The sequence below is a fragment of the Anolis sagrei genome, chromosome 2 (assembly GCF_037176765.1).
Source record: "Anolis sagrei isolate rAnoSag1 chromosome 2, rAnoSag1.mat, whole genome shotgun sequence".
NCBI classification, from domain to species: domain Eukaryota; kingdom Metazoa; phylum Chordata; class Lepidosauria; order Squamata; family Dactyloidae; genus Anolis; species Anolis sagrei.
In genome coordinates this window covers 98,653,642-98,665,689 of record NC_090022.1, presented here as the reverse complement: position 1 = coordinate 98,665,689, position 12,048 = coordinate 98,653,642, and the positions used below count along the sequence as shown (strand labels likewise).

General features: G+C 39.4%; 1 long non-coding RNA gene across 1 annotated transcript in view; it reads right to left on the bottom strand.

The window, feature by feature from the left end:
- Positions 1-9,987, bottom strand: part of LOC137096052 (uncharacterized) — a 124,575-nt gene extending 114,588 nt beyond the window's left edge. The window contains exon 1 of the long non-coding RNA XR_010909185.1: positions 9,567-9,987. This is a non-coding gene — a long non-coding RNA (uncharacterized lncRNA). The remainder of the gene's footprint in view (positions 1-9,566) is intronic.
- Between the last annotated feature and the right edge of the window lie 2,061 nt (positions 9,988-12,048).

Genomic DNA, 12,048 nt, shown 5'->3' with positions numbered 1-12,048 from the left:
CCAGCAGTACCTTTCTTAGACATTCGGATCACTGTTCATAGTGTGTACACATACTTGTATATTGCATGTAGAAATAGCTCGGCAGCAATCCTTTTAAAATAATATATGCAATATAACCTTCGCATTCTGATGACCCATTCCGGGATGTCATGTGAATACATGAAACCATAGATAACAGCAAAGTCTATTGAAATGAAGAACATCTGACCCAAGAATACCACAGGGTTATGCTGGAGGATCTAGAAAATGCCTGGAGAGGCCATATTTGTTGGTTGTGGATAAATGAAACAATAGATATTGGTTTCATGGATTGGGGAGGGGGGGGGGGTTGTACTATATTATCCCAATCGATATTTACAGTCCTATACTATTTCACAGCAACAATTTACTCCTCCAAAAAACAGATTTTGTTTTTATGGAAGCTCCAGCAGTTAAGTAATGTGTGGACATATTCTTTTAAAAAAATATTTTTATTGAGTTTGATTACAAATGAAGGTTTAAAAAGTTGGGGAAGAGGGTAGGTTGGAGGGGAGGGGGGAGTTGGGGTGTTGGAGGAAGGGGGTATCTTTGGAGGTGGGGGACAGGGGAAGTGGACATAGGGAAGGGGTAGGGGTTAGGGGAGGTGGGTTGGTAAGTAAAGGCTTCCAATCATCTTCACTTCTGTTATGTTCTTCTTTGAGATCATCAATCTTTATCCACTGACCCTCTTTCTCCCTCTTCATTAAGAACGATTGTATGTCATTTTCACTGTAGGTCGATCATCCATTTTAATTTTTCTTGAATTAAAAAGTTCTTCACTGGGGACGAGTCTGTTTTTATTGTCATCGTCTTTTGATTCGTATTCATCAAATTGTGATAATTTGTCCATATTCATATTGTCTATTGTCTTTATTACCCATTGTTCCTGTGACGGGATCTCCTTAGTTCTCCATAATCTTGCATAGCATATTTTGGCTGCTGCCACTAGGCAGTTGAATAGTTTGTTTTCGTTGTTTTCCAGTTCTGTCTCTAATATTCCCAGCAGGAAGTGTTCTGGTTTTAACTACTTTTACTTCTAATATCTTCTGTATTATTTCATGTATGTTTGCCTGTCGTATTCTGACTAAATTCCTAGTTCTTCCACAAGATGGCAACCACTTGCTGTCACTGCCAGATGCACAGGGTTGGGTGGGGAATGGGGATTATATTCTTGTAATTCTCTATCTTCCTACAGTTAATGGATTTATCTTCTTCACAGTCATTGTTAGTTAATAATAAAACAATGGAACATATTATGCCAAAGCATGCTATCTGCAGCTCTGGACATTCACTGATTCTTTCAAAATCTTACTCTGTAGTTGTCTTTGCAAGACGTTTTCCCATTTCTCTCTCAGGATGAGTCTGCCTGGGTGACAAATGCAGTAAATTAACTTAGCGATCCAAGAGATTCACTGCTCACAAAAGGCCTTGGAACTAATTGCGCACACAGCAATTCAGCCTTGTTCTTCTGCCAGACAGAAAAAGGCTAAAGGTCAGTGTGAGTCATTCTCTCATTTTCAACTTCTGGAATCACAAAGCCTTTGCTTCTGTTCAAAGATGGGAATGCATTTGATTGTGTCTAAATGGCTTTTACTGCCAGTGCTCGTGAAAAACCTTGTTTTGTCATTGTTTATAACAAAAAACAAGAAGAAGCAACATAGGTCACAAACACTGTGCCTCCTATGAACAGCAACATTAAATATATACATAAAGTAAAGTAAAGTAATACTATTTCTATTTTAATTATTTAGATTTATTTGTGGGCTCAAATTTGGGAGAGATCCCTTGGCAGCCAGTTGTGACAAATTTTTCACAGTTCCTCATCCAACTGCCTGTCCAAGAGCCTGAAAAGAGAAATTTATAAGAAATGAAGATTTGTAATATGCTAATAGACCTCACTACCTCTGAGAATGCTTGCCATAGATGCAAGCAAAATGTCAGGAGAGAAAGCTTCTACGAAAAACCTACAACAACCCTTCCAATATGCAGTCCTTTTGCAAAAAATCTGTCATTCCACTATTGTTTTACTTACCAGCCATTGTAACTGAGGCATAGGCATCATGTATTTTTTTAGAGGTGTGTCCACACTACACTACTCTGTAACCCCATCTACACTGCCATTAAACACAGATTGAACTGGATTCGATGGCAGTGTAGACTCATATAATCCAGTTCAACACAGTTCAATCTGCATTACATGTGTCTACACTGACAATATAATCCAGTTCTAACTACATCACTTTAAATGCTTTGGCTCCATTGTATGTAATCCTGGAATTTGTAGTCTTGTGACTAGTGTAATTCATGAAAATAGACCAGATAATTCCAAGTAACTCAGACTACAAGTCCCAGGATTCCATATAGAATCATAGAGTTGGGAGAGACCTCATGGGTCATTCACCCCAATCCCCTGCCAAGAAAGAGGAAAATCACATTCAAAGGACCCCCAACAGATGGTCATCCAGCCTCTGCTTAAAAGTCTCCAAAGAAGGAGCCTCTACCACACTTCAGGGCAGAGAGTTCCACTGCTGAGCAGCTCTCATAGTGAGGAAGTTCTTCCTAATGTTCAGGTGGAATCTCCTTTCCTGTAGTTTGAAGCCATTGTTCCGCATCCCAGTCTCTAGGGCAGGAGAAAACAAGCTTGCTCCCTCCTCCCTATGACTTTTCTCACATATTTGTACATGGCCATCATGTCTCCTCTCAAGCTTCTCTTTTGCAGGTTAAACATGCCCAGTTATTTAAGCTACTCCTCATAGGGCTTGTTCTCCAGCCCCTTGATCTTTTTAGTTGCCCTCCTCTGGACACATTTCAGCTTGTCAATATCTCTCTTCAATTGTGGTGCCCAGAATTGGATACAGTATTCCAAGAGTGGTTTCATCAAGGCAGAATAGAGGGGTAGCATGACTTCCCTGGATCTAGACACTATGCTCCTATTTATGCAGGACAAAATCCCATTACCTATTGTAGCTGCCTCATAATATTGTTGGCTCATGTTTAACTTGTCCATGAGGATTCCAAGATCTTTTTCAAACCTACTGCTGTCGAGCCAGGCATCCCCCATTCTGTATCTTTGCATTTCATTTTTTTCTGCCTAAGTGGAGTATCTTGCATTTGTCACTGTTGAACTTCATTTTGTTAGTTTTGGCCCATCTCTCTAATCTGTTAAGATCATTTTGAATTCTTCTCCTGTCTTCTGGAATATTGGCTATCCCTCTCAATTTGGTGTTGCCTGCGAACTTGATGACCATGCCTTCTAATTTTTCATCTTACTGAATTACTTACTTAGACGATCCCACATAGCCTGAGGTCCTCCAAGTGTAGTGTCTTGGTGGTGGTCCATAGATGGCTGTGGAGCCCTAATCTTGATCCGCATGTTCTCCCACAGTGAAGACATCTGTTTCCAAGTGGAAGGCGGTCATGGTCAGTGTTGGCTTGATGCGCATTCCTCTTGGCACGTTTCTCTCTTTTGCCCTCTATTTGTGCCTCTTCAAATTCTGCAGCACTGATCTCCAATTAGAGTGCTCAGTGGCCAGGGTTTCCCAGTTCTCGGTGACTATGCCACAGTTTTTAAAGTTGGCTTTATGCTCATCTTTAAATCTCTTTTCTTGTCCACTAACATTACCATTCTTGAGTTGGGAGTATAGTAACTGCTTTGGGAAATGGTGATTGGGCATTCAGACAATGTGGCCAGTCCAGCGGAGTTGATGGCATAGGAGCATTGCTTCAAGGCTGATGGTTTTTGCTTCTTCCAGGAGGCAAACATTTGTCCGCCTGTCTTCTTAGGAGATTTGTAGGATTTTTCGGAGGCAACGCTGATGGAATCATTCCAGAAGTTGAGTTTGACATCAGTAGACAGCCCAAATTTTGCAGGCATATAACAAGGTTGGGAAGACAATAGCTTTATAACCAATCACCTTGGTCTCCCTATGGATGTCCCAGTCCTCAAATATTCTCTGCTTCATTCAGAAAAATTCTGTACTCACAGAGCTCAGGCAGTGTTCTATTTCAGTATCAGTGTTGACATTTGTAGAGACGTGGCTGCCAAGGTAGCAGAAATGATTAACATTTTCTAATGTTACACCATTAAGTTGTATTTCATTGCAAAGGGATTGCCTGGTGACTGCTGGAAGAGCCCTTTGGTTTTCTCAATGTTCAGTGAGAGGCCGAGTTTCTCGTATGCTTCTCTTCATCTACGTCATTAATAAAGATGTTGAACAGAACTGGGCCCAGGAGCGAATCCTGTTGGACTCCACTCATCACTTCTTTCCAGGATGAAGAAGAAGCATTAGTGAGCTCCCTCTGGGTTTGTTCACTTAACCAATTACAGATCCACCTAACCGTAGTTTTGCCTAGCCCATATTTGACTAATTTGTTTGCCAGAAGGTCATGGGGGACCTTGTCGAAGGCCTTACTGAAATCAAGATATGCTACATCCACAGTGTTCCGTGCATCTACCCAGCATATGATACAGCTATGGCAGTTAAAAATGATTTCAAACTGCTTCTAACTGTGGACTGTGGATACCTTCCAAGATGACTTTAGTATAATACCTCAGCTATCAATATCCCAGTAAAACTCTGGCTCAACAACCAAATTTTAAAGCCCAGTTTCCCACCTGCAGAAAGCTGTAGCTCACGTGTGTGTGCATATGTGGGGGGAAGAGGTGGTTTTTTGTCAGGGCCACTATATGGTGTTGGGGATTAAGGACAAAGTCCCCATATTGTACAGAGCTGATGTTAAAGAATAAATTAGAATTAAAAGTTTTTGTACTAAAATACAGATAAAAATGGTGATGTTAAATGTGATTGTACACTGACTGTGGAAGCTCTCCCTTGTGCTTCATTCAGTACAACTGTCCAGAGGAAGATATTTTAGAAGGCATTTGATGTTATCTCACAGTACAGCCTTTGGCAGTACTCTTAGGGAAGAGCTGGATTTGTGACTGCAAACCTTATTTTCTGAGGGAGATTCCTAAGAGGCAAACAATTAGCATTCTTTTTTAAAAGGATAGTTATATGCTATTTAACATTTTTAAATGCTCATGCTTTGACACCTTTTAACTCCACTTTTTTAAAAAAATGCAATATATTAGTATATTTCTGAGGGCAGGAATCAACAGTTTAGCACATGACAGCACAACAAAGTTCAGCAAAAGGCAACTCCTTTCAAATTCACAGTGAACAGCTTCCATTGTGCTAGTTTACTCAGTCCAGAAATAGAGCAAGTGGGGGAGGTAATGTGCAGGGGGCACATTTATGACTGAAAGACTGGAACACATTGAAGAGAGAGAGAACGAGAGAAACTTTGGAACTGGGTCAGTCTGAAATTTCAATAAAAGAGCTGTATTTTAACCTATACTGTGTCTCCTAAGTAAAGGAATCTTGTAACACTTGTGAAAACAAAAAGAAAGAAGTTGGTAGCATTTCATAAACAAAGTCTTCCTGAGATACATGAATTGAAGTACTTAGGGACAAGACATTTATGAATGAGTTGCCAGTGTGAATAGCAACAGGAATGCAAAATGTGTGCTAATGAAGTAACAAGGTCAGTTTTAACAATGGTCACTGAGGAACAAAAGTGGGACTAAAGATATGGCCTAAATCCAAGGTGAGTAGATAATCATATGACTGGTGGAATTATTGGGATGCAGTATGATGCTGTCTAGAAAGTGGGAACCAGAAAGGAGAAGTGTTGAAATGAACAAGAGAGTCCTCACGAAACTGGGGTATTAACTAGTGTTGTAATATGTGTAGTGGGCCAAAAATTACATTGTTTCTGTTCAACCCATTGCCAATGGACAAGGCCCTTGGAATGCGCAGGAGGAATGAGGTGTTCTTCAACTAATTTTTACGTGTTTTTATTCCTGAAGTATGATTTATGCCTGTATATCCTCTGGTGAAGCCTGGTCTGGTGCAGATAGTTAAGAGTGCTGATGGACATTGTTGACAATGGATATATTACATAGAGGACAAGCAAGTGAAAGTATCCATAATATTGTGTATGATGATATTTTTCAAGTAGGTTTGTGGGCTAATCATATTCCTGTAGGTAAGTTACGGTTTGAGATTGGGAGAGTGTCTGTAGGTAAGTAAAGGGCTAACACCAAGAACCATTAGGAGGGCACATTATTGTCCAGAATAAGTTGCAATTCATTGATGATATATAAATGAGTGAGTTCAGATAAGAACGGTATGTGACCACCAGTGTGATTCTGACATTTGCTGTCTATTACACTGAACCTTCTAACTTCATCTAGAAGTTAAAGCAAAAAAAAAGAAGATGATCTCATTTTAGGGACTCTAGATGTAAGCTTTATTTAGTTTTACCTCTATCAAGACCATTTTGTATTACAGAACTAGTCACCATGAAGCAACTGCTTGAAAATATAATTTGGTGACACACGTTTTTAATGGGTTGGTTGGAGTGATTTTCTCCATGATGACTCAATGTTGTGTCTTACGAAGCAAAACCAGTCCTATAGCCTAACCACATAAAGAATTAATGGAATTGGAGTGGCTTAATCCAAACTTCTGTTCAACATAAGATGTAACTACAGCATCCTCAAGAAGTAGCCCAGACTTTTCTTAACTAAGATGCCTGCTCTTATTTAACAGCATGTTCTACCTTCTAAGTATTATACTTATGGAGGCTTCTCCTAGTGTTTCAGCAAAATTGTTGCCATTTCCACGAATTAGTACAAGTCTTGCCCCTCTGGAACAAACACAATTTGTATGAAATGTGCCAACAAGTAGTTTTTGATGTAAGGAATCTGTGCAGATTGGGCCAGTTTGGAAAGAAACCGTAAGTCAGCTAGTAAATAAACCACTGAGCTTGTGTTTTCGTATTTGGTTATCATACCGTACCAACATGTGCTCTTATTCTTCATGAGTTTCTTTTGCAACAAATCAGACATACCTTCCAACTGCACTGATATGGCAGGGATAGTCCTGATTAATCCTCTGTCATCTGACAACAAAAATGAAAACGTCTCTTCTTCCCCTTTCCCCTTTATCTTTTCATGTTCATCTTACTTTAGTTGTTGTAAACTGAGTTCAAAGTGCAAAAGTAGTTTGTACACAACTCAGTGGGCATTAGACTATTTGCAGCTTCCGAACAGTTTTCGAAGGCAATCCATATAGAGCGCGTTACAGTAATCCTTTCCGCCTCTTCTTTTTTATGTTAAACTATTAGTTTTCTAACACTGGTGATTGCAAACTTTCTAGTAATGATGAACTATATATCATATTTTGGAGAAAACACCCGACCCTACCCCAGAATAATATCACTGAACATCTTATATTATCAACACGCTTCACTAACAGTGTATCGTTAGAAAGAAGAGGGGGAAAGGTTACTTATAGTAAACAAATAATAATTTTGTTGTCTAACATTTGTCTTAACATTGTTTTTCTATCAATGATTTTAGTCACTAAACAATGTTGCAGGCCAGTTTTTAAATATCCTACTCATTTATTCCACATAGAGGTTTCAGTTTTTTGTAAAACATTGTGTTGATTTCTATTTAAGAGAATAGGTCAATTTATACCAATTTCTTCTAGTTCCTCTTCTTTTGGGTCATGTTTGAGGGCCCTTCTACACAGCCATATACCCCACAATATCAAGGCAAAAGATACCACTTTATCTGCTTTGAACTGGAATATATGGCATTGTGGACTCAGATAACCCAGTTCAAAGCAGATCGTGTGGGATTTTCTGCCTTGATATTCTGGGTTATATGGCTGTGTGGAAGGGAGACTGTCATATAATTATTTCACTTGTTACAGTGTTGCAATCCTGTTTTAAACACAGTCTTAGAGTTCACTGAAGAAAGAAACCTGTGCTTCATTTGACATGAACTCCATTTTTCTGGAACTCCGTATGTTTCTCTGATGAAGGCTCCAGGCGTGTCCTGCTTTTTCTGAAATGTTCATTCCAGCTGGGGGGGATCGGTCCCTTTTGCACTTCTTCCTGAGGTGGCAGCAAAGCTTTGCTTTTATTGCATTTGTTGTCACAGAGACAAAATATTATTCTGGCTTTCTGGCAAAGTGTCTGATCCCATAGGCGGAAAGGCCGCACACAAGAGTCAAGGCAGGCCTGCACCACAATAGAGGCCTTGTGAAATGGTCTTGCCAAGAATAGCCTCAGAGGAGAAACAGAACGAATGCTTTTATAAATGCGAAGATTTAGTTGATCAATTTAATTTACAGTCGGTCTTTCTTTTCCTATCCCCCACTTTGTTTGAATCCACAGCATGTTTTGCTAAGTGTGTTTTAGGACTACAAACTTGGTTAAACAACTGTGCTTTTTTAACTGGAAAAAGCTGTGCATGACTTAGTGTTTGTGTCTGTCTGTAACATTCTTCTCCATGATTCACTGAAAGATGGAGAGATGTTCCAAGAATCTGCTTTAACATCAGAAAAAATGGCTATGAATGGAAAAGAATAATGCAGATGAGTAAAAAAGATTCTGGTACTGTTTTTTTAAAAAAAAAAAAAACCCTGTAACTCTGTTACTAAGGCAATAAAACACATAACATGAGATCTGGAGCATTTCTAAACTTTACCCAAGTTTTGCAGTGTACGGACTGCCTCTCTAAGACATTCTCAAGTCAATGAGTAACACTTTGTAGGGCGTATTAAACAAGGATGTTTGGTAATTTAATAAAAGATATAGCTACACACTTTCAGTTTTGGATGCACATAATTTTTAAAAAGAGACTGCACAGAAAAATAATTTCTAACACTGTCATTTCAGACAACAAAAAAGGAAGAATATTTACATCTTAATAAATGTAAGAGTGCCACATTTACACGTCTTATTCTCCAATTTCAGTAACAAAATAACTACTTGAGGGCCCTTCCACACAGCCCTATATCCCAGAATATCAAAGCAGAAAATCCCACAATATCTACTTTGAACTGGGTTATCTGAGTCCACACTCAGATAATGTGGGATTTTCTGCCTTGATATTCTGGAATATAAGGCTGTGTGTAAGGGCCCTGAGAGAGTGCACGCCTAGCAAGTGTTATCAAGTCAGGCAGTCTGCTTAGTCATGAAAATTGTATTGATTTCATCATGAATAGAGCCAGGTTCAGATTTACAAAATGCCCTTTTGCATAGTGGTGGCCACTGCTTTCTCTTTCAGCTTCAGTTCAGCCATTGTGCATGTGGGCAGGAGGGGAGGGGGATAATTTAGAATATAATTAGAGTCTGAAAGCCTGAGTATTTATCACAACAGAGGCCCTGTGGTGGCAAAAGGGAAAAGGGACAGAGAGCTGCAGCAACAAACATTTAGCAAATATGGACAGAATTGTTTCTCCTAATGACATGAAGAGCATGCAGGAAATGTTGTAGGTTCTTTTCCTGCCTTGAAAAACTAATGATATTATTTATGGACGTAAATGAAAATGCATAGATTTAATCATCCAAGTGACCTGTAATAATAACTGTGTTGATGGGATCTACTCCATTGTTAACATATAACCTGAGATATACTAAACAGTGAAAAACATATATATATAAAATTAAAGAATATACTTTTTGCTGACCCCACAGGCGTCATTTTTTCCAGTGGTGGACAAAATAGGTCATTTTGCATTTAGAAGCAAGCCAGTTGAATATTGCAGGTCCAGCTCGAGAGATGTAAAGCTTTCTTTGTGAGCCCTAGCACAACAGATGGGGTATTGAGAGAGAAGAGTTGATAATCTGTGGATTAAAGACTCTCTAATTACACACCGATTACAGCTGTATTGTGGGAGCAGATAAAACATGCAGACGCAGCCATGTCTACTCACACCAGATGGCCTTTAACCCGGAGGTCCTTTTGCCCATTAGAAATGTGAGGTTGGATTATGGCTTTCTTGACAAAGTACAGACTGCTGGATATTTTACACTCACACCGGCTCACCTGTGATTTTCAAAGAAAGGTTACAATGAAACATTCAAATCGAGGGGAATGAATTAATTATGATGAACTGTTCACAGAGTCACCTCCAGGTATGAGTCAGAGTCACTACCACCCTAATTCAAGTGCATGCTATCCAGACCCAGACAGTTCTGGAACTCCCTCTACATAGATTAGATTAGTTCCCTCTGTGCTGTCATTCAGCTGGCAGAAAATACCTTTTTATTCAGGCATTTGACAACTGATCTCATTTGCTGTGATTCGGGCTTTTGTTTTGGATGAGTACTATATGAGCACTATATTTTCATTTTGATTGTGTGTTATTTCTTTAATTACATTTTTATGCTTTCTACTTGAGCTATTTGAGTATTATGTGAGTATTATGTGCAAATTCACATAACTCTGTATATTTACACAGTTTTCTCATAAATTCCCCAAACTCCCCTTTGTGGGGGAAAGATGAAGTATAGATCAAATGGATGAATAAATATTGTAACTTATTTTGACACAAGTCAGAAGATTCCTCAAGGAGCTCTCCCTATTGCTTTCCTTCAAGTATTTTCATACTTATAGTAACCCTAAGGTGAACCTATCAAAGGGATTTCTGAGGCTAAAAGTGTGTGCCTTGTACAAGGTCACCAGTGGGTTTTAATGGCTGAGCAGGGATTTGAACCTGGTTTCCTCAGCCTCATTACACAAGAGCATGGATTCACTTTAAATCCAGTTTCTGCCTCTTGAAGAATTATGGGGTTTGTAGTTTAGTGAGTTTAGCCTGGCTGAGCTGTTTAAATGCCCCTCCCTGAACTACAAGCCCTGGAATTCTGCAGAAGGCAGAAACTGGATTTAAAGTGGATCCATGCTCTAATGTGATCAGGTCCTAGTCCAATGCTCTGATAACTACGCAATACTGGCTCCAGATCTCCCTATGCTTGGCAGTAAATATAGTAGCAGCAAGTCACAATTGTTTTCCTTCCATGACATTCAAAATCTGCTGTTTGAGGTGTGGACTTTTATCTTGTTAATTCAGCCACATCAGTTCAAATGAAGAGATCTTTCTTCTCAAAATCCGTACTAAAACTGCCGGTATCAGAAAAGGGCAAAGGATATAGGCTTCTGTTCCATGTGATCCAGAAAGTCAATTTCTGCACCTTCAAAACAAAACAAAACAATTATGTTTCTGTTTTACTATAGCTTTATGCTGTATCTTTATATCAAAGATAGACAAATCTTGTGCAAGAACAAATTAGGCCCCATCTGCACTGCCATTTAATATAGTTTAAGAATTACTACCTCATCTTAAAGGCCCATGGATTCACCCCGCATTGTGGTGAGTCCATGGGCTCTCGGTGGGGGTCATGGAGAAGACATTGCTTACTCGTCATCTCATGTGGGGGGAAACATCACCACCTGGCTTTCCCCCATTGCTGCGAAGGCGCCCGTGTTGCTGCTGTGGCTGCGATCACCACTTCCTCTCCTCTTTTGGCACGGAACCCGGATGGAAATGCCTGTGCGTTGCCTAATGTGCTCCGTGCTGAAAGTGGAGGGAAAGCACTGTACGATGGGCAAATCAGCCTGTGTGATAAGATGGTTAGTTTAACCACATTGAACTGCATTATATAGCAGTGTAGACTCATAGAATTAAATTGCATTCAGAAACTGCGTTATAAGGCAGTGTGGATCCAGCCTCTGTTATAATGAGCCACTCACAGGGGCAACCCAAAATATTTTTGATGGCTGTGTTAGAAAAAGAGATCTCACTACTTCTGCATACCACTAATATATGCTTTGTTCTAATGCCCCTTCAAACCAAATTTGACTATTGGTAACTTTATCATAGGATTTTCTTGGCAAGATTTATTCAAATGAGGTTTGTTATTGCCTATAGTTGCTCTTCATCAGGCTATATATTCAGACCTGTCAAAAGTAAACTTGGATGGAAATCTAGTCAAAAGGCATCAATTAATATACTCCCTATTCTCTTGGATGCTTCTCATGTGACCAGCACATGGCCATCCATGCAAGAGACATATTTATTTGCTGAATTTAAATTTTATTTGCTCTTGTTAAACTATTGGGAATTTAAAAGAATTGCCAATCTACTAAAAATTATCCAGTTATTGATCCAG